Source organism: Panthera onca, chromosome A3 (assembly GCF_046562875.1).
Source record: "Panthera onca isolate mPanOnc1 chromosome A3, mPanOnc1 haplotype 2, whole genome shotgun sequence".
In the NCBI taxonomy this organism is placed as follows: Eukaryota; Metazoa; Chordata; class Mammalia; order Carnivora; family Felidae; genus Panthera; species Panthera onca.
Window position 1 is genome coordinate 57,692,626 of NC_138341.1, and position 24,365 is coordinate 57,716,990.

The following is a 24,365-nucleotide window of genomic DNA, read 5'->3' on the forward strand; positions in this document are numbered from 1 at the left end:
ACCGCCCCTTCTCCGCGCGGAGGCATCCTTTGGCGCGTCGCGGCCAATCCCAGCCCTAAGGCTGGAGGCTCAACCAATATGCGACCTGTTCGAAAAAGAGCCCGCCCCTCGTGCCGTTCTGGCCTGTGGGAAGCCTGATTTTCGTGCAACCTTCTTCCCTCGCCTTCCGCGCTCAGGGGTCAGGTTCTCCTGTTTTGGGCGAGTCAGGTCCTGCGGGGGCATGAAGTCTTGGAGGTGTGTGGAAGGGTGCTCTTTCCCCGCGTGTAGGTCGCACCCTGAGTCACGTGTTCATTCATTCATTTTTGCGCAGGGCACGCGGCTGTGTTTCTGGAGCGCCGCCTCGGGGCGGGGCGGGGGGGGGGAGGGGGCGGTCTCAGAGTTTTTTTCTGTGCGTGTTCGCATTCGCATCTTAACACGCAGGCGTGTGACCCTGGCCCAAAAGGTGCCACCGGGCACCAGCGCGCGGGGTTGGGAGGGCAGTGTCCAGGACGAGTGGATGGGGACAGCTTCAGCAGTGAGGTGGGACCTAGGCAGGCTCGGAAAGTGTGGGAAGGGTTGGATAATGGGCCGGCAGACACTCAGAGGCTCTGGGAGCAGCCCGGTCTGATAGGAAATCGGTGATGAAGTCCGAGGGGAAGTGAGATCCTGATTGTGGAAGGCTATGATGCATCACCCTCGTCAGCAGTGAGACTTAGGAGTCTAATGACCCAGCTCTTTAGCGTCTACTGCCCAGCGGAATCCTGGGGCTTAGAGGGACTACCACCGTGGGGTAGGGAAGGGGTCACATTGTAACCCATAGACTTGTTCCTCCTTTCTGATCCTTTTGCATCAACAGCACTTTCGGCAATATGGGCTACATTGAATGCCTCACTAATTTATAAAACAGGTCTGTAAATGTCTGAACCTCAGCTGTGGACAGCGTAATAAATTCCTTATCACGGAACTCCTGGGCCGCAGGCAGTTTAGGACATAAAGACTTGTTGGGTTTTCCTGAACCTGCCCTGATAGCTACAGGTTTTGTCTGAACCAAGAGTCAGGAACTTTTGACAGCAAAAGCAGAAACTAGCCTACAGATGGTTTTGTTTGGGCAGCACATTAATTTTATTTGCTTTTGGTTTTCAATAAAAATTTAAATCCCGTGAGCACCACTTGTGTATTAATGAACAGCCAGCCACTTCACACATTTGTTACCTGCTTGAAATCAGAAGGCATTTGCGTTTGTGACCCTTGGACTTCTCTGAATCTCCTAAGACTTCTGGGGGAGTCACCTAATCCCAGGGACTGAGACTCAGGTGTTTTCCAGCCAAGACACGTAGCTGGAAAGAGAACCGGGCCAAGTCCAAATAGGCAACCAGGTCAAAGACACCAAAATCCGAATGAAGGGAATGTGGAAAAAAATCACGGCCAAACGAGTAAGATCTCAAAAAGCCAAGTAAGTTATGGCTGGAGGAATTTAAGAGAAGCAGACTATGAGCAGAAAAGTACTTCAGAATTTAGCAAAAGACCAGGATAGTCCACCCACTGTGTGTCAGGTCCGAGCTTAGGTCCCCCTACCTTCATCAAGCCTCCCCTTAATTTCAAGGAGACCTGCACTGCCCCTCCTTTGAAATTTGCAGCACTTGGTGTGTGTGTACCTTTCCTATGGCCTTTATCATTTTCTACCCTGTATGGTTTACTCATCAATAAGAGGGGGTAGAATGGATGACTCCCAAGGTTCTTTTCAGCTCTGACATTTTGTAATTTTCTGTTGAGCATCTTTTGTTTTTGCTTGACAAGTAATCTTATCTTTGAGGAACCACCTGAAATCCCCTGAAAGGGGAAAAATGGATCATCACCTACAGATGTGGACTTGGGGGCAGATAAAATAATTCATGAGACTGAGCTGTCGTCTTTTGTGGAGAGGATGAGTGCCTTTGTTGTTGTTGTAGGAGAGATGGTTGCATTGGGCAGACTTAAGGATGGACTGTCATGGAGTTCCTATTGGCTACCCAGCATCTGAATATCCAATTTGGAGGGAGCCTCCCGTACTCTCAGTCTTGGAAGGAGTCCGGGCCTCTCCTCCCACACTAGAAGCCAATGGGTCTAGAGGAAGCCACGATAGAAACCAGAACTCTCCTTGCCTATTGGTAGCTAGAACACTGGTGCATGACCTAGAGTAGGACGAGCCAATGGTCCTGTACAAAACTGAGTCTTGAGTGAATAACTATTATCACAAGAATTGAAAAACAATTAATGGTGGCATTAGAAGTGCAAGCATGCACCCTAACCAGAGTGCTGGAGCAGCATGGCCTTGGCTCCCAGCACCCAAGTCCACATCTGTAGCTGAGCGTCCATTCTTCCTCTAACTTTCACCATCATCCTATCTCAGTGTTGTAGCAGTAGACTAAAATTTAAAACCATCACTAATATACTTTAAATACGATAATTAGGGGCGCCTGGGTGGCTCAGTCAGTTAAGCGTCCGACTTCGGCTCAGGTCATGATCTCACGGTCTGTGAGTTCGAGCCCCGCGTCGGGCTCTGTGCTGACAGCTCAGAGCCTGGAGCCTGTTTCAGATTCTGTGTCTCCCTCTCTCTCTGCCCCTCCCCTGTTCACGCTCTGTCTCTCTCTGTCTCAAAAATAAATAAACGTTAAAAAAAATTTAAAAAAAAATATGATAATGAAAGGAGAGGAAAGAAAAGGATGAGAGGTAAAAAATCTACACTTGTACATAACACAGCAAGAAAAGAAACACCACTAAAGTGGTGTACCTCATCATAAGGCTTCATTGACATTGATTATTTCCCTTCTCCATTACCCATTCCAGGTTCCCCTTACCTTCAAGCTGGCCAGGATTCTTTACCCGATAGGGTGAACCAAATCTTTATTCTCGAGGAGTCTGCCCTAGTGGACCTGCCTGCATGTAGTGCAGTACCTTTCCATTAGCGTGTATCTCTGGCATGGAGTGATAAGGTGTCCCAGGAGATCTCCTAGGCTCTAGTCATACTCTTCCTGCCTCTGTCCCCTTGGTCAGGACCAGTCACCAGCCAACATTGTAGTGGCACGAGAGGACCACACCAATCTCAGCTTCGAGTCCGTAGGAACCACTGTTATAGGCTCTGGTGTGAGTACTGCACTTAAATATCTAAACCAACTGATGTGGAGGAAAGGGAAGCACACGTTTTGGAGGAGAATCATTAGGAATAATTTGAGAGGTGCCACACTTGCTTTCACCAGCTGGTTCACTGACATCTGCCTCCTGTGGGGGAAACTGGAGCGGTCCTTGGCTCAGAGTGTGCACTTCACCCAGAAGGACAATACTATAAACTCTCAGGGTACTATCTCCCAGCTGGCATTTCAACTGATCTTTTTTTTAATTATATTTTTTATGTTATTAAAGTAATATGTACATATATTCTTTTTTTTTTTTTTTTTTTTTTTTAATCATGTAGTACTAGGGACGCCGGGGTGGCTCAGTCGGTTAAGCCTCCAACTCTTGGTTTTGGCTCAGGTCATGATCTCCTGGTTTGTGAGTTTGAGCCCTATGTTGGGCTCTGCACTGACAGTGTGGAGCCTGCTTGGGATTCTCTTTCTCTCTCTCTCTCTCTCTCTCTCTCTGTCTCTCTGCCCTTCCCTGGCTTGTTCTCTCTCTCAAAATAAATAAATAAGCTTAAAAAAATCATGTCTTACTAAAAGACTTGTAAGACAAAGGAGTCTACGGCCCATTCAACCCCCATAATCTCTTTTATTAGAGGCTTTCATGTTCAAATTTTTACCTTTATCTTATGTTATTTACATATTTTCAAATAATGTACTGTTATTTTTGATTTATGAATATGGGATCTGATCTGCTGACTTTTTACTGTGTTTGATGAGGATTGAGCCCTATTATACCCCTTTCCTATTTTCTGTCATCCACCTTATACTTGCTATAACACAGTTTTCATAATTTAAGTCAAATATTCTTTACTAATGAGTTCTGTACAATGGTATGTTTCCTTTCTCTTACAGCTTTTGTTTTTCCTGGAGCTAAAGATTTTTTTTACCTGCACAGATTTCATTGTATCTGTCCTTACTTTTTCCATTAAATGTGTCATATTTCTACCAGCACTTTGTTTTAAAATGCTCACAGTCATCTAACATTTCCATTTTCCCCCAGAGATGTCTTTCCTAAGAAATCATCCTTCCTTCCTTCCTTCCTTCTGAGCTGTTGCTTGAACCTTGACCTATTACTTAGGCCTCCTACACTGTTGTCTCCCCTCAGTTGAACCACCTCTTATTTCTGGTTTAGGAGGATCCAAGACTTTTTGGAATAAACAGCAAATGGCAGCTGACATCCATATAAGATAACTGCAGAACAAAATAATAATCAAACCGTTTTAGCTAATGAAAATACAACCAAAACGCAGAGGAAAACTGCAGCACAGTTCTCTTAACATAAATTAAATATCATTTAGGGAGCAAAAAGCAGCTATAAAGAATATTTAAAAATCAGATACTGAAAAGCTCAAAATAGAAAGCAGCAAAATGAGGATTGACTGAACTCAGGAAAGAAAAACATAATCTTGAGATATTAAAACTAAATTATATGATGTCTAAGAGAAAATAGGTTAGACAAAGAATTCAAAAAAGGACATTGAGGAAAAAAATTTAAACAGGAGAACCAAGAGTAAATTTGGAAAGGAAGTAAAAATATCAGAGAAAAAGTGAGAGACACAGAAGACAAAGAGCCAACATATGTATCATCAGGGTCCCCAAGGAAGAAAAACATAAGAGTAAAACAAAGCTATCATAGGACTCAATATCATTGACTCAATGATGGACTCAGTATCATTAGCCTGAGGGAAATACATATCAAAACCAAAATGAGACATCATTTCACATCCACTAGGATGGCTACAATCAAAAAGATAGGTAATAACAAGTGTTGGTGAGGATACGGAGAAATGGGAGTCCTCTTACATTGCTGCTAGGAATGTAACATGTTGCAGCCACTTTGGAAAATCTGGCAGCTCTTCAAAAGGTTAAACATAGACTTACCATATGACCCACAATTCTACTCCTACATATATCCCAAGATTAAAACGTGAGTTCACACAAATACCAGTACATGAATGTTCATAGCAGCATTGTTTATAATAGTCCGAAAGTGGGAATAACTACAATGTCCATCAACCAATGAATAGACACACAAAATGTGGCCTATCCATAAAATGGAATGTTGTATGGCAATAAAAAGGAAAGAAGTACTGATACAAGCTGACACAACATGGATGAACCTTGAAAACATAATGCTAAGTGAAAGAAGCCATTCATAAAAGATCACATACTATGTGAGCCCATTGATAGGACAAATCTATATGGGCAGAGAGTAGATTAATAGTTGATTAGGCCAGAGGGAGTTGGGGGAATGGAAAGGGACCACTAAATGGGTAATGTTTTTTTTTTTTGCGGGGGGGGGGGGGTGATGACATGTTCTAAAATAGATTTTGACAGGGTGGCTGGATGGCTCTGTCAGTTGAGCGTTGGACTCTTGATTTTGGCTCAGGTCATGACCTCACCATTGTGAGAGTGAGCCCCGCATTGGGCTCTGCACTGAGCATGGAGCCTGCTTAAGATCCTTTCTCTCTCTCTCTCTCTCTCTCTCTCTCTAAAAAAATATCAATCAATCAATCAATCAATAGATTTTGCTGATGGTTGCACAACTCTGTGAATGAACTAAAGATCATGAAATTGTATGCTCTAAATGAGTGAATTGTACAGAAGGTGAATTCTATCCCAGTAAAACTTTAAAAAACAAACAAACAAAAAAACCCAAAAGCCTGAAAGGGTTTCTCACTGGCCAACTTTGGGACAATTTGTACATTGAAGGAATAATGCTAATTGATTATAATATAATAAGTTTTTAAAAACATGAATTCATCATGATTCTAAAATGAAGAAACTGAGCATGAGAAATAGAGGGAGCAAAAGAAAAGTTCATCTTTACAGAGTGACACATGTAGAAGGAATGATAGATTAGACAATCAGCATTTGCAACCCCAAATGTAGTAATTAAGCAAGTCAAGGACTATTCCTGGGTGCTAAAGGGCTGGGAGGAAGGTTGTTGGGGAACAGGATATTCACACAGACTCCCAGTACCATCCCACAGATGACTAATGACAAGAGGGAAGTTATTATGCATTTATAAAAGAGAAATCAAGCAGTCATCGAACATCACTAACAGTGGTCCTACCAGACATGTGCCACCTAAGTATTCTTTCCAGAATTGTTTAACCTAACTTCCTGCTTACAAAAACCACAGTGGATACAGGGAGAAGTTAAACACCGCCATCAGCAGGGACCCTTGGGTGGCTCAGTGGGTTAAGCGCCTGACTCTGATTTCAGCTCAGGTCGTGATCTCACAGTTCGTGCTTAGGATTCTCTCTCTCCCTCGCTCTCTGCCCCTCCCCCTCTTGCGCGCGTGCCTGTACACACACAGACACTCTCTCTTGTCTGTCTCTCAAAATAAATAAAAGAAATCAGAACATAATCATCTGCAGAATATGGGGCGTTCTACAAAACAATTGGCCTGAACTCTCCAAAAATGTCAACAGTGTGAAAAACCAGAAACAGATGGTATTGGGAAGGACTGTTTTAGATGAAAAGGGACCAAATAGATATAGATAAAACAATCAAAAACAACATGGGGACCTCGACTGGATACTGGAGCAGAAAAAAAAAAAAAAGAGCTATAAAAGATACTTTGGGAAATTTGGGGAGAGGTATAGTGTGGTTATGTTATGGTTATGGAGGAAAATGTCCTCATTCTTAGATGCATGCTGAAGTAACTAGAGGTGAAATGTCTCGATACCTGTAACTTATTTTTGACACTTTTACCAAAAAAAGTATGTATGTGTATGTGTGTATGTATGTATACATGATATACACACAGATATATCCAAATCTACAGTTGACCTTTGAACAGGTTTGAACTGCATGCATCTGTTTATACACATAGACTTTTTTCGATACAGTACAGTACTGTAAATATGTTTTCTCTTATGATGTTCTTAAATAACATCTTCTTTTCTCTAGCTTACTTTATTATAAGAATACTGTATAAAATATATATAACATACAAAATATGTGTTAATCGACTGTTTCTGTTATCTTTAAGGCTTCTGATCAACAGTAGGCTATTAGTTAAGTTTTGGGGGAGTCAAAGTTATGCATGGAGGTGCACCTGGCTGGCTCAGTTGGGAGAGCATGCAACTTCTGATCTTGGGGGTATAAGTTCGAGCCCCATGTTGGGTGTAGGGCTTCCTTAAAATCAAGGAAAAAAAAAGTTAAACATGGCTTTTTAACCGTGGGGCGGGGCTGGGGGGGTGGCGTCCCTAAGCCCGTATATCTGTATCTGCAGCTATGGCTTCATAAAGGGGAGGGGGAGCAAATGGGGCAAAATGTTAATATTCCATGAATCTGTGGTTTGCAGCCTCTGAGATGGCACTCAGTGAACCCCGCCCTTCCCTCCTACAATTCATACCCTTGTGTAATCCCTTTCCCTTGAGTATGAGCTAGATAGATTTAGTGATTGGCTTCTAGCAAACATCAGGTGGCAGAGATGATGGGATGTCACTTGTGGGGCGTCCATCTTGGACATTCTGTCTCCCTCGCTGACTCAGATGCAAGTTGGCTGCTGTAACCTTCCCCACGGAGAGGAGAGCCATGTGACAAGGAACTGAGGGAGGCTCCGAGCCAATAGCTAGTGAGGAATGGAGACCCTCAGTCTAACAGCCTGTGAGGCACTGCATCCCGCCGCCCACCAAGGGAGCTAGCTTAGAAGTAGATGTTCCCCAAGACCTGCCTCCACGTGAGACCCCAATCTCGTGAACACCCAGACTGCAGCTCGGTGGGAGGCCCTGAGGCAGCAGGGTCTGCATTCCTGAGCCACAGAAGCTGTGGCACAATAAGTGTTTGTCCCTCGAACCTGCTGTGTTTTGGAGTCCTTGGTTTCACGGCAGTTGATGACTAGTTCACTAAATAAAGGGTATATCCCTGTCCCCTTTCACAGTTCCTGGAGATTTGCAGTTTTTCTCCCCATGGGGACAGTTTGGCTTGCATGCTCTGTTGGCACCAAGGCCACTGTATACTTTCTAAATGCTGCCACTGTTGACATTTGATGATGCTACAATTATTCCTCAACTGATTCTGAGTGTCTGATTCAGTAGCAGGGTCTTGATGTTGCCAAATTCCAGCTTCCAGGGTGTGGGGCAGAAAGTACCCCACGCTGTCAGCTTTCACAGCGGGTACTGTGACCTGTCTTCTCCCAAAGCTCAGGCAACAGGGGCGTCCCTTCAGACCAGGAGGTTATTCAGATGCTGGGTAGGCCAGAGAAAAAGAAGAGGAGGGGAGGGGGCAGGGGAAATAAAGGAGAAAGGAAAAGAAAAAGGATAGTAGGAAGAGAGGGAAGAGACAGAGCAAACATCTCCTACACTTTCTTCTCTACTCCCCAACTGTCTGGAAAGTTCACCTGCTATAGGAGAAAGAACATCTACAGAGGTCCCAGTGCCCGAATTTAAATCCATGGGGACTCACTAAGGTAACTCTATCTCCATCTCCACTTTGACTCTCCTGCTGTCTCAACTCCCTCTGACTATAACTCCTTGTGTTACAGAACCAGGCTGGAACGCTTGGTTAAGCGTCACTCGGAGATCTTGGTGGGTCAGAGATTTATTTAACATTGGCGGGCTCAGAGGAGACCGTTTCTCCAAAGATCTGAGCTCCGAATGAAGGGAGGGAAGGGTAATTTGTAGTTGTCAGCTTCCATATCTGTGGCGGGTTTTCGTGTGCAGGGCAAACAGGGCAAACAGGGCCAAAGAAGAACCCGGAAGAGGGGTCTCCAAGCTAGACACCAGGGATTGTTTTAGTCCCCTCGGCCATCTTTGAAAGCTCAGTACTTTATTCATTTCTCCAACACTTGAAGCCCCCAGAGAGATGATCTGAGTGGTTGGCCACCATGTAATAGAGGGTGTTCTGGCTGGCTAGCACATTCACTCCAAGCTACTGAGAGGGTCCAGATTGGCCACTAGCTTGGATGCCTTTGTGACTGGGTTCCCACTAGTGGGTTCCCTTCAGTGGAAGGGAAATGTGGGCTCCCTCCACATTTGCCTTTGAGATGGTACCAGACAGAAAAACTTCTGCAAAGAAGCCCCTAAATTAGGGCCTTTGGCAGGCATTTTGAGGCTCCCAGAAGGGGACAGTGTAGAGAGGAACATTGCTTGGCCTATACACTCCCATCTCATTGACAGGAATGACATGTGCAGAGGAAGCTGGCTCAGGGCAACAACAACAAGGTTGGTTTGGGACATAAAGTGAAAGGAGGCGTGTTTTTCTCCATCGGCTGGAGACATGGAGGTGAGGTTCAGAAGGCAGGGCAGGAGATGAACATGGGATCATTGGTCATAGGGCCAAGAAAAAGCTACAGGCAGGAGAGAGATTTCTATAGGCATTCAGAGACTATAAAACTGGAAAAGCCAAGTGCAGTCGCTGTGATAATATCTGTTCTTTCAGCCATCTTCACCAAAACTTCAGAAATTTGCATCTGGAATAAATGAGTGGGTGAATGCGTTGATGCCCAGACTACGTCAGCATCTCTGTGCAGCCCACAGACTTCATGTCTAATATTCACACTTTGACACTGCTTGCTCCAGCTTCTCAAGGTAAGATAATTTTTTAAGATACTAATGTGGGATTTCCCCCCCTATTTTTCTTCCTTCCTCCTCAAGCAGGTGGTGGGCTTTGTATTTACTTTCCTCCAAGGAGATTTGTGGGAGCTGAAAGAAGTTGCCTACAAAACACTTCCCTTCCTGGCTTTGTTTTCAAAAGCCTAACCGCCCCCCCCCCCCAGGGTGATTCAGTGACTGGAGGAGGAGACAGGGAATGGCTCTGAGGGAGACCTGCAAGGGCAGGCACTGGTGAACTTTCACCAGGCGAGGGATCCTCAGGCTGGGGGAGGGGTCCAGGGCTGGGTGCCCTGCTCCTGGACAACACCTTGGGAGGTGGCCAGACCTTGGAAAGGAACAGCAAGGAATGGCCCCACCAAATATCCATGTGTCCCCAAGGGTGGCATGTAAGCTAGGGAGATATTAGACCTGAGGGAACCAGGCAAACTGAGATAGTGGGGGCCTCCACAGTGACAAAGGATGACCCATGCTGCAGGGGCTTCCAAGGACCTCCCCAGGATGGCCTGGGGCACAATTTCCTATTAGTTTAGAGTTGAAAAGAACTATTTTTTAAAGTTTATTTATTTTTCAGGGAGAAGAGAGAGCATGCGAGTGAGCATGGGGGAGGGGCCGAGGGGGAGATGGGGTGGGGGAGAGAGATTGAGAGAGAGAGCACAAGAGAGAATCCCAAGTGGGCTCCACACTGTCAGCGTTGAGCCCGTTGCGGGGCTTGAACCCATGAACCTCAAGATCACGACCTTAGCCAACCAAGAGTTGGATGCTTAACCAACTGAGCCCCCCAGGCCCCGAAATGAACTAATTTAGACAGTTTGTTCCCTAATGGAGTTTTAAAAAAGTTGTAGAGGATGAATATACCACAACAATAATACTGCCCCTGATGTGAGAAACAAAGGCAAAAGGAAATGGCAGATAGAACTAAATTTCCCTACAACCTGCAGCTCATTGACAAATAAATACTTGAGTAAAACATTTCTCTAGGAACTCCCTACTGTCTTTTTTTTTTTTTTTTTTTGAGACAGAAAGAGACAGAGCATGAACGGGGGAGGGTCAGAGAGAGGGAGACACAGAATCTGAAACAGGCTCCAGGCTCTGAGCTGTCAGCACAGAGCTCAAACTCACAGACCGCGAGATTGTGACCTGAGCTGAAGTTGGACGCTCAACCGACTGAGCCACCCAGGCGCCCCATCTATTATCTTGATGTTAATGCTTTGCTAGGGAGAAAACAATCTTAGCTTGACAGTAGCTAGCCCTCCTATATCCTGTGAGTCTTCTTTAGCATATGAAAAGCTCACTGGAAACTTCCCCCTGGACTTTATCTCCCCCAACTCCATAGTGTACAACCAATCTCTCCTCATGATCCTGGGGCAGCTCTTCCTGCCCATGGGTCCTGTCCCTGTGCTTCAATAAAATCACCTTTTTGCACCAAACACAACTTCAAGAATTCTTTCTTGGCCATTGGCTCAGGACCCCATGAACCGAACTATCACCCAAAAACCTCATCACTCTCACCGTCTTTGTGATGAGGGAGCATAAGGCAAGCTGACACCCCATCCCCAGGTGGAACATATGTGATATTCCTCAGGCACAAAGGAAAGGAAGAAAAACAAACAGCTGATAGAGATCACAGTCGTGCAGGACAGGAGTCTCCATCAGTTTACAACTATCTTAGTAAATTACAAGAAAAAGGCAATCTTATCCATAGCCTAATCTCCAAAAACCTGTAGACTCAGTTTCCTGGAGTCCCAATATCACCCTCCCCACCATAGTGATGTGGGGAACAAAGGCAATAAGGAAACAGCAGGTAAAATTAATTTTCCTTATAACCTGTAGCCCATTGACAAATACTTGAGACAAACACAGAGTATATATTTTCTCCAGGAACCCCCTATTGTTGTAATGGTAATGCCTTACTAGAGGGAAAACAGCCTTAGTTTGACAATGGCAAGGTCCCTGGCATCTTCTGAGTCCTTTTTAGCATACGAAAGTCTTTCTGGGGGCCTCCCTTTTGCCTTTACAGCCCCCAACTCCATAGTATATAACCAGTCGCTCTTCACCACCCCAATGCAGCTCTTTCTGCCCACGGGTTCTGCCCCCGTGCTTTAATAAAATCACCTTTTTTGCACCAAAGACATCTCAAGAATTCTTTCTTGGCCGTCAGCTCCTAACCCCCACCATTCCAAAACCCCATCATTTATTTGTGCATTTAGCTTTTTCTATAGACGCGGGATTCTTTTTTGTAGGTAGAGTCACAGAAATAGAATTACTGATTGAAAGGGTATAGACGTTGTTAAGGCTCTTGATACATGTGCCCAAATGTCCTCTGGGGAGGGTTGTACCTCTGCAGATCTAGATTTTAAAACCAGGACCTCTCTTCAGTGGGGTAGTGTGCAGGAGAGACAGGCACCCTGTTAGGAGGCTCTTGAAGTATTTCATATGAGAGACGGGGAAGGGCCAAAGTAAGATGGTGACGGTGGGAAAGAGGAAAGGACAAGTGCCAGTGTCATTTAGGAGGTGGTGTCAGTAAACCGTCTTCACATGTGGATGAAGGAGAGAGAGGAATCAAGAACGCCTTACTAATTTCCAGTTTCTAAACCTGAGTAGATGAAAATCCTATCAACCAAGAGGCAGCGTGGCTTGGTGGAAAGAGTCTGTTTGTCAATCCAGGTGCCCTAGTTCAAATCCTACTCCCCCACTCATTAATTGCGTGGCCTTGGGCAAGTTATTGAAAGCCTCTGAGCCCATCTGCCTAGATTTCTTCATTTGTGAAATGGTCATGGTAACATCTGTCAGTCTCTCAGGTTATTGTAGGATTAAATGTGAAAATGTTTTTAAAGCACCTAGCCTATTGTGGCTTTGAAGAAATCAAAGAAAATGCATAATACTGATAGAAGAGGATATAGAGACTTGGAGAATAAAGAATATAGATGGTTTTGATGAGGGATAGAAGCAGAAAAATGTTTACTTTTGACCTAGAAGGCCAGTCTAGAACCTGCGTAGTTCTGACAAGGATCAAATACCTACTGGTTGCTACATTTTTTTTTTTTTAAGTAGGTTCCATGCCCAGTATGAGCCCAACATGGGGCCTGAACTCACAACTCTGAGATCAAGACCTGAGCTGAGATCAAGAGTCAGATGCTTAACCGACAGAGCCACCCAAGTGCCCCTGGTTGCTATGTTCTTAAAGGGTCTCATGACTGCCTGTACATCTCACCGATAGTTAGTATCAGGCTGAATGATAAGCACCAGAGAACTCTTTCGAAAGTAATTTTACGAGTAGAAGTTTGAAGAAAACATTTATGATCTAATACTCCCTGCACACCCCCTCCTTCTAGAGCACTAAGCATATAACCACCAGCTTCATACAGTAAAAGTGCAGATCTTTTGGCCCACAGGTCCTGTCCCCATGCTACTTAAATGTACTAAGTTGCACCATACAACATCTCAATAAGTCTTTCTTGACTGTTGTGCTCAGTGATTCCACAACAGTTTGAGGCAAATTGTGTTTAAGATGCCTGCATGATATTTACTTTGATATACTTGGGGCTTTTTTTTTTTTTTAAGTTTATTTATTTATTCTGAGAGAGAGAGAGAGATTGTGTGTGTGCAGGCAAGTGGGGGAAGGGCAGAGAAAGAAGGAGAGAGAGAATCCCAAGCAGGCTCCATGCTGTCAGCGCAGAGCCTGATGTGGGGCTTGAACTCATAACTATGAGATTATGACTTGAGCCAAAATTAAAAGCTGGATGCTCAACCAACTGAGCCCCAGTATACTTTTCCTGTTTTTAAAAAAATTTTTGACATCACACACTTTGTTCTTTTTAATTTTTTTTTAATGTTTGTTTATTTTTGAGAGACAGGCAGAGCATGAGCAGGGGAGGGGCAGAGACAGAAGAAGACACAGAATCCGAAGCAGGCTCCAGGCTCTGAGCTGACAGCGTAGATGTGGGGCTCAAACCTACAGACCGCGAGATCATGACCTGAGCCAAAGTCAGACACTAAACTGACTGAGCCACCCCGGCGCCCCTGCTTTTCCTTTTTTAAGAGACCTGGAGGTATGAAGGGACTAGGAAAAAGGGGATGGTGATCCTGGTTGCCCTTGGGGGAAACCAGAGGTTAGTGGTGCAGTTCTCAAGTATCACCACAAGGTGGAGTCCATTTTGTCACAAAGAGTTTCACAGACTGTCGACAGAGGAGGCAAGTGCGGTGTTTGTTCAGCAAAACATCAGCAGAGCATCTTCTCTATGCTGGAGTCTGCCTTCTGGAAGCTCCCTGACATGTATGGTGGGAGGGCAGTCGGTTTCTACTTACACCCTTGGCCTGATCAGGAAAATGTTCCTTCCCGGATGGCCACTGCTATGTCTGACCAGGTTCAGAGTCAACTGCAAAACTTAGTTCCCTAAGAGCTAAAAGTACTTTTTATTTCTGAAAATGTACTTAGGAAAAAAGGGAACATTAAACAGAACTCAAGAGATTTCCTGGGGCTTTTTACTAAAGCTCTTCCCTACTCTCCATTAAAAACAAAGAGAACATGGACACATTTGAACAGGGCAAATCTGACTGAAGGCTCACAGCTTTCCTGCAGAGAGTGGTAGAGGACAAACATCTCTGATATCTAGAGAACATAAGATGCCTTACTAACAGGAGTTACACTGTTATCAGCATTACTAATCTGACTGTAAGTTGAAAAAGCTGAATGTATGATGTATAATCCTAACAGCAACTTTATTTTTTTAATGTTTATGTTTTAAAACATTTTTAATGTTTATTTTTGAGAGAGAGAGACAGAGCATGAGTGGGGGAGAGACAGAGAGAGAGAGAGAGAGAGAGACAGACAGACAGACAGAATCTGAAGCAGGCTCCAGGCTCTGAGCTGTCAGCACAGAGCCCAATGCGGGGCTCGAACCCACGGCCCGTGAGATCATGACCTGAGCTGAAGTTGGACGCTCAATCGACTGAGCCACCCAGGTGCCCCTAAATGTTTATTTTTGAGAGAGAGACAACGCTGGGGTGGGGCAGAAAGAGAGGGTGACAGAGGATCTAAAGCAGGCTCTGCACTGACAGCAGAGAGCCCGATGTGGGGCTCAGACTCATAAACTGGGAGATCACTACCTGAGCCAAAGTCAGATGCTCTCAACCGACTGAGCTACCCAGGCAACCCCCCCCACCAAACAGCAACATTAGAATTAAATCCCATCATCTCTTTGGGGGGCTGGTTAGTAATTCTTCTCCCTCACCTGCATCAAATCCTGCAAGCCTCGTTATTTTTCTAGTCACTTTAAGTAAAAAGAGGTTATTGCTTTAAGTCATAAACAGTCTTGGGATACCTGTGTGGCTCAGTCGGTTGAGCATCCAACTCTTGATTTTGGCTCAGGTCGTGATCCCAGGGTCGTGGGATCGAGCCTCATGCCAAGCTCTGCGCTGAGCACAGAGCTTGCTTGGGATTCTCTCTCTTTCCTTCTGCCCCCTCCCCTCCTCATGCTCTCACTGTCTCTCGCTAAAAGAAAAAAGAAAAATCACAAAGTCCCAGTGTAGCCATTATGATATCAGCCCTAAGTAGTCAGAACTCTCAATCTGATGTGACATCTTCTCCCCTCTCCCTACAAGGGCATGCTATGAGGTGTGGTGGGGGAGGGAGGGGAAGAAGTAATCAGTCTTCACCTGCTCCCAGCTCCAGTCCTCCTTCCTCCACCCCAGCGTTCTAACTCTGTTTTTAGATCCCTCGGATTACAGGAGGTAGGAGCTGGAGGGGGCCAAGTATGTTTGCACCTGGTACTATAGTGGGATGGCTCCCTGCTCTCCCGGCCCGGAGGCATATAAACAGATTTTCTCGTGGGGTCCGCTTTCAGGAACCCTACCACTGCTGGCTTCACCTGAGTCCTCTCAACGTGGGGATGCAGCAGATTCTTTGCTCCCTCCACACGGTCTCTAAGCATCACCTAGACCTTCTCCTTTCAGCTGTGGTCCCATTAGTCCTTCAGGTAGGCCTTTCAGTGGCTGGCTGAGACCACCCCGCTGGTCCATCTCTCTCTCATTCGGCTACGGTCGCGTCCATGAGACACATTCTCATGCTCCATGCCCTGAGAAACTGGGCATGAGGGCCCATCCATTCTCTTTCCAAAGCAGCTCATCAGCCTGTCTCCTGCCTCTAGATTTCGTGAGTGAGGGCGAGACACTCATCCACTTGCCTCCATAGCTGCAGAGGACACACATCCAGCTCTCTAAGGGCTCTGGTTGATGCCCCTCTCACTTAGTCTGGGTGAAGGCAGGCACCCCCCACCTCTTAGGATCCAGTCAAGACACGGAAACCACATAGTTGATTTTAACTGAGAAAAGTTAACATGAAAGTTGTTAACTAAGTAGAACTGAAAGGCAAAAGGACAGTAAGATTTCATGGAGACGGCATCTGCATGAAGCCACTACCACACCGAGGGCTGGGGGCGCAAAGAGAAGCATTTGGAATTATTTAATGTGGAAGCTTGTTGAGGGGCCTGCGGAGCTGAAACTCAGACCTCTGAGGAGGGGGTGCCTGCCGGCTCACGCAGGATGCCCAAGGGGGTGTGATGAGCTACCATCAGAGGGAGGTGGCAAACTAAATTTCAATCAACTGACCCCAGTGGCGTGAACTGTTGTTGCCAAGGTGAAGAAACATTGCTAGGGTAGTGGCGACAGGAACAGTATGCAGGCAGGAAGGAAAAAGCCCTTCTTCCTCCAGTCTTGTGATCTCCTCTGCCGCCCCCTACTGGCAGCGCCTAAAATGAGCGGCTGGCAAGGGAGAGCCCCCACCCAGAATCCTGAAGCCTAGTGCAGAGGGTGGGTTTCAAGCTGAGGAGTCATACTTAGCTCAATGCCTACCAATCCCCTTCTTTATCACTCTAAAGCAATGCTCCAGGAATTCTTCTCTCCTCATGTCCAACCACCAGGACTCTTTGATAGCCTCGATCTGGGTAATTTCTCTAATAGATCTCAGCTCTCTACTTGGAAAATCCTGCAAATTAGGCTAACTCACAACTCACATTAGTATCCAAAATCTATTGTATGTTGGTGCCTCCATTGAAACTTCTAATTTAATAGCCATTACAATAATTCTAGTTAACATTTCATGGGCATTTACTGTGTACCTGGTGCATTTACTATGTACCAGGCGGTGCTAAGAAATTCACATATTAATACTTCTCATTTAATCTCAGCAAGAGTTTTACTATCAAATACTATTATTGGTATTCATGTGCCTCTTTTATCCTCATTTTATACATGAGGAAACTGAAGTGCATAGAGATTAACTTCCTAAGGCCATACAACTAGTAGGTGATGGAGCTAAAAGTTGAACCAAATAGTCTGGTTCTACAACTAGCATTTTTTTTTCTTGTGATGAGAATATATTTTAAAATTAAAATTTAAAAAATTTAAAGTAATCTCTATGCCCAAAATGGGGCTAGAGCTCACAACGCTGAGATCAAGAGTTGCATGCTCTACCAACTAAGCCAGCCAGGCACCTCTACAACCTGTATTCTTTTTTAAAATTTTTTTAACGTTTATTTATTTATTTATTTTTAATTTTTTTTAACATTTATTTATTTTTGAGACAGAGAGACACAGAGCATGAATGGGGGAGGGGCAGAGAGAGAGAGGGAGACACAGAATTGGAAGCAGGCTCCAGGCTCTGAGCCATCAGCCCAGAGCCCGACGTGGGGCTTGAACTCACGGACCGCGAGATCGTGACCTGAGCTGAAGTCAGACACCCAACCGACTGAGCCACCCAAGCACCCCACGTTTATTTATTTTTGAGAGACGGAGCATGAGTCGGGGAGGAACAGAGAGAGAGGAGACACAGAATCTGAAGCAGGCTCCAAGCTCTGAGCTGTCATCCAGCTTCCTTGGTGTTAGGAGTAGCTTTGAGGAGAGCTGATTTTGCAGTGGTTATTATAGTCAGCTGGGCAACAATTTGGGGCCTCCTGGGAGGACACAATAAGTGGGGCTAGCTTAACCTGAGCAGGAGAGGTGCTTAGCAGGGACCAGGATCAGATTTTCATGGCAGCCAAGGAGCCCTCAGTATAGCTCTGCAGCTGGGTCCCATTTAGCCTCTTTCTCCTGCTTTGTAGTGACTGATTTTTCGTGCTATCAAGTTATTCACAATTACATGTACCAGCTCTGGTGCCCCTTCCCCAGAACCCCCTGAAAACCATCAAGAAAATAGTAATTATAAGCACAATTCAACTTTTCACGGATCACCATTGCCAATTGCAGGAGCTCCCAGATCCTCAACCTCGAAGTTCTAGGACCTCCATTCTACAGACCCAATTTACCTTTCCTGTATCTTCTCCTAATACTTTTCTACTTGGCCTACTTGGGTAGGCCAGTTAACTGCCTACCCAAATGTGGATCCCTAATCGTGCCCCCCATTTTTCCACCTTTGCCTTGCTTATGCTGTTCCCTATTTCCAGAAAGTTCTTTCTCTATTTCTGCTTATTGAAAGCTCAATCACACTTGGAGACTTCTTACATCTATGAGGTTTCTTTATGTTTCATGTAATACTCAAACAATAAAGAGAATCTATTAGCTCATAGAACTGAGAAATACAGAAGCATCTAGCTTCAAGTGATATCTGATCCAGCAACTCAGCACCGCAAGTGATCTGGTTTTGCTGTTTTCCTATTTTACCTTTTGTAGTGTCAGCTTGTCTTCACACCCCCTCCTGCCCCTTTTGGCTCCCTCTCCCCTCTCCTGGCATCAATACCTATGCTTCATATCTTCTTTTTGCCTCTTCATGTCTTTCTATTCTGCATGCTGTTCAGTGACCTTAGAGTCACTTACTGGATTACACTGGTGCCCTCCCTTGCCCTCTGCCTTCCACTTGGGTTTGGCCAGTGTGGAGCACTAGAAGATCTCAGAGGACAGTTGGGGTATTTATTAAACTTCTGTCTTTGTTGGGGCACACAACAGATTACCATCAGCCCTCACCTGTGAGGTGATTGTCTCCATAGAGCTCTTGCTGTCTCTGTATTCCAGTCACCACCCTCTGTAGATCTAGAGTGGTAATAGCCCTAAGATACCTCACTATTCTGGAGTTTTCCCTACACCTTGCTTATAACGGTGAATCGTCCTTATATATATTTATATATATATTAATTGCTCCTCAAATTGCCCAGTTTAGCTGTGCCACCTGTTTCCCGCTGGGACCTTGATGGGCTTTCCCCTTGCACAGCAGCAAAATGGTTTGCAGCAGTCCCAAATCGTACATCTTCACACCACACTACTCAATGGGAGGGAGAAGTTCTCATTTAGCAATTGAAAAGTTTTTTTTTTTTTTTTTATTTTTTTTTAATTTTTTTTTCAACGTTTTTTATTTATTTTTGGGACAGAGAGAGACAGAGCATGAACAGGGGAGGGTCAGAGAGAGAGGGAGACACAGAATCGGAAACAGGCTCCAGGCTCCGAGCCATCAGCCCAGAGCCTGACGCGGGGCTCGAACTCACGGACCGCGAGATCGTGACCTGGCTGAAGTCGGACGCTTAACCGACTGCGCCACCCAGGCGCCCCGAGCAATTGAAAAGTTTTAAAGGGCACAGGTGGGGTGGCATGGGGGATATATGGACTAAGACATACCAATCAACTGCAGTGTGGACCTGATATAGATCCTAATTCAAATAAACTTTTTAAAAGTTATAACTTGTTTGGGGAGGCAAGTTAATGCTCAGGGACCGAGTATGACTTTGCTAGCAATTTACAGTTAACCCTTGAACAACATGGGGGTTAGGGGCACCAACCTCCCATGTAAGTCAAAAACTCACGTATAAATTTGACTCCCCCCAAACTCAACCACTAATAGCTTACTGTTGACTGAAGCCTTCCTGATAACAAATAATTAATACATTTTTTGTATGTTATATATATATATATATATATATATATATATATATGTTATATACATATATGTGTTCTTAGAATAAGTAAGCTAAAGAAAATGTTATTAAGGAAGATAAAATATATTTTCAGTACTGTATCCAAAAAAATCTGCGTAGAAGTGGACCTGGGCACTTCAAACCCATGTTGTTCAAGGGTCAGCTGTGTTCAACACAGGTTCACTGTGGGAATTTCACAAGCCAATAGCATACAGGATAATGTCTCAAGCCAGCAAGGAAATAACAATCTCCAAACCAATGATAGATTAATCACATAATTGTCCCGGGCAAGGAAAGACGAAAGGAGCAAAGTCTAAATTTAATTGAGGTATATGATTATACTCAGGAGAGACGGTTTAACTAACCTAGATCTGACGTCCAGCGGCCAGGGCAAAAGTAAAAATCTCCAGTTGCTAGGACACATTGCAGGTGGGCTAGAGGATCTCCTTTACGGCTGCTGCTCAGCTTTCACGACTGGGGGAAAGAGTCATCTTTACTGCAGCCTTTACCAAGGCAGGACCTAATTGCCCAAGGTCCTCAGAGAACTATTTAGATCAGCAAAGTACAGGTGTGCTTAAACACTCTCTGATGTCCTCACAAACTCTCGGTATTTATAGTCTAACTGTCCCCTTGCCAGAGTTGTTTCTTACGTCCTTATGTATAAGCCCGGGCAGGGCCCCTCAGCACTGAGCTCTGGAGTGCTTCCACAGAAGAGATGATGGCATCTTGACACAACTTAACCTCAGTCTTATAGCAAAACAACTTCTAAAAACAACTGGGTTTTGTCTTTGTCATAAGCAAGTGGATGAAAACAACTGCACTTAAGTCATAAACAAGTGGATTTATCTTCATAGCAGACTAATACATAATGTAACTTTATGAAGCAAATGGCAATTTGAACTGACCAGAGTTTGAGTACATTAAAGGATTACTGTTAATTTTTTAGATATGATCATGGAATTTTGGGAATTTCTTTAAAGAGTCTTTACCTATTAGGAATATATATTGAAATATTCATGGATAAAATTACATGACGTCTGGGATTTGCTTCAAAATAATGCAGGAGGGGGGCATCCAACTCTTTGGATTAGGTTGTGATCTCATGGTTCGTGGGATCAAGCCCTGCTTTGGACTCTGTGCTGACAGCACAGAGCCTGCTTTGGATTCTCTCTCTTCTCTCTCTCTCCCCCTTCCCTGCTCACTCTCTCTCTCCCAAAATAAATAAACTTAAAGAAAGTAATGCAGGAGGGGGATGTGGGTGGGTATAGATGAAATGAGATTTATCAATGCGTCAACCAGTGGGTCAAATATATGGAGGTTCTTTACGCTATTCTATTAGTTTTATGTGTATTAAAAAACCTTTTATTGTGGGAGATTTTAAAGAAAGGAAAGAACCCAAGGTAACAAGAACAAGTTAGCAATTCTTCCCCATTCCCTGTTCCACACATTCACCTAGCCTGTAGCCCATTAATGTGAAAAGATCCAAACCAGCAGTCTATTTGGCCGGTCAAGATTCAGTTTTCAAACTCTTCCTTAATAGAACTTTCCAGGTACATTTACAATACATTTACACTTAATTAACATCCTATTAATTCTAATGAAAATGAGACAGTCCAAATTTAATTAATCACTTAGACAACTAGAGAAGACCCCCTTTAAGTTAAATGCTAATTATTTTGGTTAAACGTTTTCTAAAATGTCTGTGTCATTTCCCAATACGAAATTGAGTTGCTAACAATTGTTTTCCTTTTTAATTTTATGACTCGTCATTATTAGGAAAGCTCAGACACTGAGCTGGCTGTACTCTAGCCTAGGGAGCTATTTAATTATCTGGTGTTATTAATAGTGCTAATTCAGAAGATCTGAGACTTCTTTTTTCGTAGGCGGTGGTCTTCCCATGCCCTCCCTCCTCCTTGCAGCAGACAGCTGGTCTGCGCCCCGGTCCCCCATGTGATTGTAATCTGCTCTCTGCTGTCCCTTTTACATTCCTCACTGCAGCCTACCTAATAGGGTGCCCAGTTCACAGTAGGCAGTCAATAACCATTCATTGAATTGGATTAAACCTGGGAAGAATGGAAGGTTGCCAGAAGAAATCAAATAATTAAGCTTATTAAATCATTAACCTTAATTTCGGACACATCACTTAAGCTGCTGAGTAGAGTTTGGGAATTCATACCTGAGTTCCAAATAGTTGAGGTTGCCAAGTATCTGACTCCTAAGTTAAATGGGGGAGGGTATGGCTGGCTCTATTATATATTAAAATGTATGTTTGCAAGCATGCATAATTGCTGCTAATTTGTACCGCAGGAAGCACAAAAGTAGCAAATTGGTAAAGGAATTCTATTTCAACTTCTAATATGAAGAATAGCCCTTGATTACCTTAAGCACAACCTCTGCCTTCATTGCAGATACCAGTGTATGAAAACATGGCCTATGAAATTCCACCAAGTTACTTATCGAAATTAAAACCTATTTTTATGAAAGATGAAATATTTTGACTAAAACAAAGAATTATGTGCAAAGAAAAACAACCCATAATTTTCACTTAATTGGTCCTGCCTACTGAGATATTTGGTCTGTATGCAATACACCTTAAGTATATCTTTAGTAGGCACTTAATTATTTCTCATTAAATATAGTTTTGCTCAGGCATAAAATCTTAGAATCAACTTAGATTTTCCCCCAGTCTCATCTCACATCCAGTTCATCTGTAAATCCTACTGACTCTACCTTCAAAAATCCACCCAGAATCCAGTCATCTCAACACCTCTAGCTGCCACACCCCATCCAAGTCACCACCCCCCCTCTCCTGAGCTTTGTTCTAGCTTCTTATCTGTTCTGCTTCCACCATGGTCTGCTCTCCATCCGTAGCCGAAGCAATTATTTATTTAATGTGCATGTATTTTATTTTATTTTATTTTATTTTATTTTATTTTCTTATCTTATTTTGTTTTATTTTATTTTATCTTATTTATTTTCATCCAAATTAGTTAGCATATAGTGCAATAATGATTTCAGGAGTAGATTCCAGTGATTCATCCCCTACATACAACACCAAGTGCTCACCCCAACGAGTGTCCTCCTTAATGCTCCTTGCCCATTTAGCCCATCCCTCCACCCACAACCCCCGAAGTGATTATTTATAAGATAGTCTTATATCTTTCCCTGCTTAGTTCCAGGGGCTGCCAGGACACATTAGGCCTTATCATGATCTACTTGTCTACACAACCTGGCCCCCTGTCTGCCTCTCAAAACTCCCTCCCTTCACTCTCCCTCAGCCACTCTGCTCCAATCACATAGACTTTCTTGCCACATACTGGATAAAAGTTAAATGAATGAAAGACAACAGTTGCTGAATGAACGAGTGCCACAATAATTATAATCAGTAACCATCAGTACAGTGGCTGTGCTAGCCTAGCCCAGCGAGATGCCCTTTTACCCAGTGGGTCTAAACTGGTGGTTCTCAGACTTTACCTGGTGTCAGAATTACTTGGGGGCTTACTAAAACTCAGATGGCTGGCCCCACCCCTAGTTTCTGATTCAGTGGGTCTGGGGTGGGCCTGAAGATCTGCATTTCTCACAAGTTCCTCAGTGATGCTGATGATGCTGGTCTAGCCACATATGTGGCCTAAATAGTCTATCCTGGAAGACCAATAGAACATTCTGAGCAGAAGCTTAGCAAATATCCTGGTGTTCCTATCTGCTCTTTGAGTGAAAAGATTAATTGCAGAAATGCATGGGGGTCGGGTAGTGGTGGGGAACCCTGGACCTCGTTTTTTGACACTTGGCCACAGGGTGGCCCCCTAGCTCCAGTAAGGACTCTATTGGTCCCCAATGAAAATGGCTTTGGTTATCTGGAGAAATTCCAAACCATTTCTTTTTAAAAAGAAAGAGAAGGAAAAAAAGAAGAAAAAGCAGAAAACTTAGCTGTAGGACCAGTAGTTTGCTGTTCACAAAAGAATGCCTCATGAGCGTGCTGGCGGATGAGGAACTCTGTGCTCTGTTGGAAGTCCCCAGCATCCCTCAGGTAGAAATGACACAGGGGAAAGTATGTTTGTAAGTGTGAGAAGACGTCAGAGCAGAAGGTGAAAGGAGATTTCATTGTAGCCAACAAGGCCGCGGCATACACGGGACAAGTGTTGAGCTCTGTGTAGTCCATGTGGCCCCGCCCACAATAGACGCTGATCGGCCCTTCACGCCCCTGCAAACCCCTTGCTGCTGTAGTGAGAAGGGCACCTTTCCTTCAACTACCCTTCCCTGATGTCTTCACTTTCAGCCAGATAAGCAGGCCTGGGAGAAAAGGATCGAGGATGGAGGGCCTGGGGACCTCAAGAGGAGAAGCCAGGCTGGCACCTAATGGGTCACGGTGGTGAGGGCCAGCAGGGGGGCAGGACCTGAGTAAGCTCGGTGTAGGAGTCCTCCTTCCCCCTCGCACACCTGTTCTTTTGCTTCCCTTTCTTTGTCGACTGAAACCTGACTGATATATTAATGGAGTCTTAAAAGTGCCTCCACGTGAGAATGTGCAAAAGTTAAAAATAGTCCTCCAAATCGCAAGGGGGTTTCCACTCCCAGAAAGGTAAACAAGGCTGTCAAATTTCTAATGACACTTCGTCCATCAGACATATTCTTCAATAATATAGTTTTAGCACAGGTGTGGTGTGGTGGGCAGTGGCATCGATGGAACTTCTGCTAGAACAGTCCTTCCAGAACTCAGAACTCTTAGCTGCATTGTTCCTGGCTACTAGCAACCCACCTGCTTCCTTACC